Raw genomic sequence first — 6,958 nt, forward strand, 5'->3', positions numbered from 1 at the left:
AGTCGCCTCTTTCTGTTAAGGACACTAAGATCTCTTGACTTCAGAATCAGAATCAGAATCAGAATACTTTATTGATCCCTGGGGGAAATTATTTTTTGTTACAGTGCTCCATTTTAAACCAACATTAAGACAAGACAGACAATACGCTAACTAAGAATAGTACAATATATACATATATATACATACATACATACATAAGTCACTCATAAATAAATAGCTGGAAAAGAAACATGTGTAGCTGTAGCAGCAAACAGTGTGTTAAGTGGATGCGTTGTACAGGGAGCCACAGGCAGGAATGATTTCCTGTGTCGTTCAGTGGTGCTTTTCGGTAATCTCAGTCTCTCACTGAACGAGCTCCTGTGACTGACCAGCATGTCATGGAGTGGGTGCACTGTATTGCAGCAGATGGCCTCTCTGTTATCAGTGTGCTGCTCTGTGCTGCAGTCGACTGGGGAGGCAGCATCAGGGAACTGGGACTCACTGGGAGAGGTGGTGGAAAGATCCTGAATAACTCACTTTACATCTTTATGAAACAAAAAACTACTGGAAGACTACTCTGTCTTTGTTGTAAAACAGAGACACAACATCACTGCCACCCACAGCCATCAGGCTAGCTGATTCTCATACAAACAGCAGATGGGCCATGTCAGCTTTGGGATTAACAAAGTTAATCTTATTATTTCTAAATTCAGATAAATCTGATGTTATTGTACTTCACTCTAAAAACATTAGAGACCAGATGATTACTCTGGATGACATCAGTTGGTCCTTCGGTAACACTGTGAGGAATCTTGTAGCTGTTTTTGACCAGGACGTGTGCACATTAAACGTATTCCAAGGTGTGCTTTCTTTCTTCTGTGCAGTGTCTTTAACCCTTTAAGGTCTATCACAGAACCAAGTCTGCCAGAGCATATCTTTATATTTTTACAGGCTGTACTGCCATTTTTGGGAGCATTTCAAGCTGCTATACATCAATACAACCATTGTAGCCCAAATTTTAATAATATGTCTGCATTAAGTCCATAGTAACTGCCTAAATTACATAAAAGTGCAATATACTCCAAAAAAATTGAAAATAGCTTTTGTTTTTTTTACATATATTTTTATCCATCCATCCATCTTCATCCGCTTTGTCCGGGGCCGGGTCGCGGGGGCAGCGGCCTAAGCAAAGAGGCCCAGACCTCCCTCTCCCCAGCCACCTCCTCCAGCTTGTCCGGGGGAATACCAAGGCGTTCCCAGGCCAGCCGAGAGATATAATCTCTCCAGCGTGTCCTGGGTCTGCCCCGGGGCCTCCTCCCGGTGGGACATGCCTGGAACACCTCACCCAGGAGGCGCCCAGGGGGCATCCTTGTCAGATGCCCGAACCACCTCAGCTGGCTCCTTTCGATGTGGAGCAGCAGCTGCTCTACTCTGAGCCCCTCCCGGATGGCCGAACTTCTCACCCTCTCTCTAAGGGAGAGGCCAGCCACCCTTCGGAGGAAGCTCATTTCTGCCGCTTGTATCCGCGATCTCGTTCTTTCGGTCACTACCCACAGCTCGTGGCCATAGGTGAGGGTAGGGACGTAGATCGACCGGTAAATTGAGAGCTTCGCTTTTACACGAATTTCAGAGGTTTATAGCTCTGTTACCCTCCTCTGCAGCCCCTAATCTCTTCAATGTGTTCAGCTGATGCTAACTGGCCACACCTAGTCAGGTGTAGATAAAAGCATACCTGAGGCAGGCTTTTTACGAAGCTCACGCAACAAGCTCAAAACTGTAAATACAAAAAAGTTGCACAAAATAGTTTCCAACCATAGGAGATTTATTCTGAGTGTCTTCATAGTTTTATTTTTGACATGTACCAATTTTTATATACTGCAGGAAAAAGGAAAATAAATATTATCATGCAAATTTACAAAAAAGAGGATGTGCATCAAAGTAAACTACTTCCAGCAGTGCAATTTGAGTTCTAAGCATCCCAGAAACTATTCAGAAAAGCATAAAGTCAACATGACTTAAAAACAGCAGTATAGGTCTATAAGGCCCTGAAGGTAAAAAACTACATTTTCCGTGGAAACTTCCGGTTTCAGGCAGGTAATGGCGGACATGCGATAGTTTGCGCTGACGTCTATTCCAACATAGGAAGTGCTATGAACAGCTGATCGGATCGGCAAAGCGTGTTTCTGGAATATTATGTTTTTGTTCCTGGAGCGCTTTTTATGCAATTTTTGCAAAGCTATATGTGGAAGGGAACTGTGACTTAGGACAACCTAATGGCATAAGATGTAAGTACAACTCCTCCGGTTTCTTATTCCAAAAAAAATATTGCGCTAGCTTGCGTGGTTCCAGTTTTACCGGGATTTAAAAATAGTTACGCAAAACGGAGCGTGCTGGTTACAGTGAGGCCTCAACCTCGTGTTGTGCGCCTCAAACATTCTAAAACCGGCTTTACAATAAGACTCCCCTTATAGATGGCTAATAAATAGTTTATAGCTATATTATTAATTAATCTGTAAATGCTTTATAAACCATTATTAATGCTTTATTATGCATTAGTTAAGGGCAAGAACGAGAAAAAACTGACCGGTTTCTTGCCAAATAGTGAGCCAAATGTGTTCACCTATATATTTCATCGAGTTGCTATATTAAACATTTCAGACTAAGTTACTATCCTGTAAGCACAATCAGCATTTGTAAACATATTTTTTATCATATAAAATTGTACTTCATAAATACATTATAAATATCCACAACTATCAATCGGAGCCTTGTTGTAAAGTGTCAAGCATGACACCATTTATTAATGACTACTAAACATTTATAAATGACAAAAGAGAGTCTTAAATGTATAATGTCACCGTTTATAACACTTAGACCTTAATTACAATCAGTGCTTGAAATAACATTTAACTACTGTCAAAAATGGCAATGTATTGTAAGAGTAACACATGTAACATTAAATGTGTTTTTTAAAACACCAAACAGTCACCCACTCCAAAAAAAGTTCATGCCAGACTGGTTCAAACTGGAAATACTTTTTGTATGTCCTTAAATAAGCGTCCCAGTGGTCCATCAGGGTGTCGCGAACCAAGACAAGATGACCACTCAAGAACCATCAGGTGTTCCTCCAGCAACTTCTCAGTGCGATTTCCTCTTAGTCTACGGACATGTCCTTTGATGGTCATCCAAGCCCTTTCGATATGCTGTGTATGACTGCCAGATTGAGGATCTACAAACCACCTGCTGTGATTTACAGTGTAATGTCTGTACCCTATGTTTGTCAAAACATTCTTGTAGGCTCTCCACTCATCACTGATAAGGGCACTACCCAACTTAACATGCTGTCTGATCAGAGGAACAAGGTGGCGTCTTGATCGTTTTTCAACAAGTTTTAACACGAGCCTTCGCCTTTTGTCTTTAATTCACATCATTCCAAATACCCATTTCTTCCTTTTCCATGCATTTCCAAAGCGTCCACGTGCATACTGAAAACAAAAAGAATAAAATTAAACAAAGAAACATTCAAAAAGATGGTTGCTTCTTAAAACTTTAGTCATAATCCTGTTATTAAAGTAAATTGGAATTTAACTTCACTACCTAACAGGATGGCCAAGATGTTGGTTGAATACCTGTTTTCTGTACTTTAATTTCCTTTTGGGATTAAAAGTATTTTTTGTTGAAATATTTTAATTCTTACTCGAATGTTAAAATATTCAAGTAATTATTAGAGTAAATATATATTTATTAACCCTTTAGAACCGGTCGGAGCGGGCACACTCCATTTTGCGTAACTATTAACATAACAACCACGTAAGCTAGCGCAATAATTTTTTTTGCATATGAAACCGGAGGAGTTGTACTTGCATCTTATGCCATCAGCTTGTCCTCGGTCACGGTTTCCTTCCACATATAGCTTTGCAAAAACTGCATAAAAAGCGCTTGCAGGAACAAAAACATAATATTCCAGAAACACGCTTTGTGTGACCGATCAGCTGTTTGTAACACTTCCTACGTCCATCAGCGCAAACTATCACATGTCCGCCATGACCTGCCTGCCGTCATTTTGCGGAAATGTAGTTTTTTACCATCGTGGCTTCATGAGCTTATACTTGTGTTTTTAAAAGTTATGTTTGACTTTATGTCTTTCTGTGTCGTTTCTGGGATGCTTAGGACTCAGATTGCACTGCTGGAAATAGTTTATTTTGATGCATATGCTGTTATTTTGCAAATTTGCACTATAATATATTTTTTCGTTTTTCCTGCAGTATATGAAAATTGGTGTATCTCAAAAATAAAACTATGAAAACACTCAAAATAAATTTGCTTTGGTGGGAAACTAGTTTGTGCAACTTTTTTCTATTTACAGTTTTGAGGGATAAACCTCTTAAATTTCTCTAACTAGAAATATATGTTAAAAAACAAAAACGATTTTCAATTTTTTTGTAGTTTATTGCACTTTTTTGCAATTTATGTAATTCCTATGCACTTAATGCAGACATATTATTAAAATTTGGGCTATAATGGTTGTATTGATGTATAGCAACTTGAAATGCTCCAAAAAATGGCTCCACAGCATGTAAACATATACTATAAGCTCTGGCGGACTTGGTTCTATGGTCGGTCTTAAAGGGTTAACTGATTTTTTATTGTATTTGTTGCACTAATAATATAGTTACTACACTGAAAACTAATTTTTGTACTTATGGTAAAGGTTTCCATGTTTAGAGGACACATTCAGATCTGCATTGATTCTAACAAACCTGTCTGAGAGTTTACCAACCTTTCGTTGATGACGGAGACAGCTTTCATCTATAACCACATCTGTGTCTTTTAATTGCACGTATGCAAACATGTCAAATGTGTCTTGCCATGCTACTTAGTGTTCTGGAGCTGCCAGCCACTTCATCATTGATCATATCTATTTGTCTGAGCCTGAGCCCTTGTGAAAATCTGTGATAGAAATTGAGACAATTATTACTTACTGAGGCCCTAATTGTATTTCACAAGTCTTGTATTGGTGTTCAATTATGAAAGGTGCATTGCTATTGATGTCTACATCTACATATACCTGTAAATGAACTTCATCCAACTGAAAAGAGATGTTTTTGATTTCTCAAAGAGGGAGCCAGTTCTATTTGTTCTGGAAACTTTCCTATGACTTGCTCATTTGCAGCACCTGAGAACATACAGTGGGGCAAAAAAGTATTTAGTCAGCCACCGATTGTGCAAGTTCCCCCACCTAAAATGATGACAGAGGTCAGTAATTTGCACCAGAGGTACACTTCAACTGTGAGAGACAGAATGTGAAAAAAAAATCCATGAATCCACATGGTAGGATTTGTAAAGAATTTATTCGTAAATCAGGGTGGAAAATAAGTATTTGGTCAATAACAAAAATACAACTCAATACTTTGTAACATAACCTTTGTTGGCAATAACAGAGGTCAAACGTTTACTATAGGTCTTTACCAGGTTTGCACACACAGTAGCTGGTATTTTGGCCCATTCCTCCATGCAGATCTTCTCGAGAGCAGTGATGTTTTGGGGCTGTCGCCGAGCAACACGGACTTTCAACTCCCGCCACAGATTTTCTATGGGGTTGAGGTCTGGAGACTGGCTAGGCCACTCCAGGACTTTCAAATGCTTCTTACGGAGCCACTCCTTTGTTGCCCGGGCGGTGTGTTTTGGATCATTGTCATGTTGGAAGACCCAGCCTCGTTTCATCTTCAAAGTTCTCACTGATGGAAGGAGGTTTTGGCTCAAAATCTCACGATACATGGCCCCATTCATTCTGTCCTTAACACGGATCAGTCGTCCTGTCCCCTTGGCAGAAAAACAGCCCCATAGCATGATGTTTCCACCCCCATGCTTCACAGTAGGTATGGTGTTCTTGGGATGCAACTCAGTATTCTTCTTCCTCCAAACACGACGAGTTGAGTTTATACCAAAAAGTTCTACTTTGGTTTCATCTGACCACATGACATTCTCCCAATCCTCTGCTGTATCATCCATGTGCTCTCTGGCAAACTTCAGACGGGCCTGGACATGCACTGGCTTCAGCAGCGGAACACGTCTGGCACTGCGGGATTTGATTCCCTGCCGTTGTAGTGTGTTACTGATGGTGACCTTTGTTACTTTGGTCCCAGCTCTCTGCAGGTCATTCACCAGGTCCCCCCGTGTGGTTCTGGGATCTTTGCTCACCGTTCTCATGATCGTTTTGACCCCACGGGATGAGATCTTGCGTGGAGCCCCAGATCGAGGGAGATTATCAGTGGTCTTGTATGTCTTCCATTTTCTGATGATTGCTCCCACAGTTGATTTTTTCACACCAAGCTGCTTGCCTATTGTAGATTCACTCTTCCCAGTCTGGTGCAGGTCTACAATACTTTTCCTGGTGTCGAAAGCTCTTTGGTCTTGGCCATGGCGGAGTTTGGAGTCTGACTGTTTGAGGCTGTGGACAGGTGTCTTTTATACAGATGATGAGTTCAAACAGGTGCCATTCATACAGGTAACGAGTGGGGGACAGAAAAGCTTCTTACAGAAGACGTTACAGGTCTGTGAGAGCCAGAGATTTTCCTTGTTTGAGGTGACCAAATACTTATTTTCCACCCTGATTTACGAATAAATTCTTTACAAATCCTACCATGTGGATTCATGGATTTTTTGTTTCACATTCTGTCTCTCACAGTTGAAGTGTACCTCTGGTGCAAATTACTGACCTCTGTCATCATTTTAAGTGGGGGAACTTGCACAATCGGTGGCTGACTAAATACTTTTTTGCCCCACTGTATCAATGAGTAAAATAAAGAAATGGACCCTTAAACAAGAGCATTCATTGAAAAGATAATCACAAAATTAAGTATGAAGAAAATAATAATGAAAAGGGGTTACTGCTGCCTCTTGCATTGATAACAGAAATATTTTGTAATATTTAACATGCACTACATTATCATGCATTATACATACCACATATATTGGT

General features: G+C 40.3%; 1 protein-coding gene and 1 pseudogene across 1 annotated transcript in view; both read right to left on the reverse strand.

Moving 5' to 3' along the window:
- The window catches only part of arid3c (AT rich interactive domain 3C (BRIGHT-like)), an 85,011-nt gene that overhangs the window by 44,050 nt on the left and 34,003 nt on the right, over positions 1-6,958 (reverse strand). The gene's annotated exons all lie outside the window — the stretch shown is intronic.
- On the reverse strand, positions 3,000-5,079 carry LOC146561845 (uncharacterized; annotated as a pseudogene).

The sequence above is a fragment of the Mchenga conophoros genome, linkage group LG12, assembly GCF_057382185.1.
Source record: "Mchenga conophoros isolate Kocher_MC1m ecotype Shallow Benthic linkage group LG12, M_conophoros_male_GT1.1, whole genome shotgun sequence".
NCBI lineage: Eukaryota > Metazoa > Chordata > Actinopteri > Cichliformes > Cichlidae > Mchenga > Mchenga conophoros.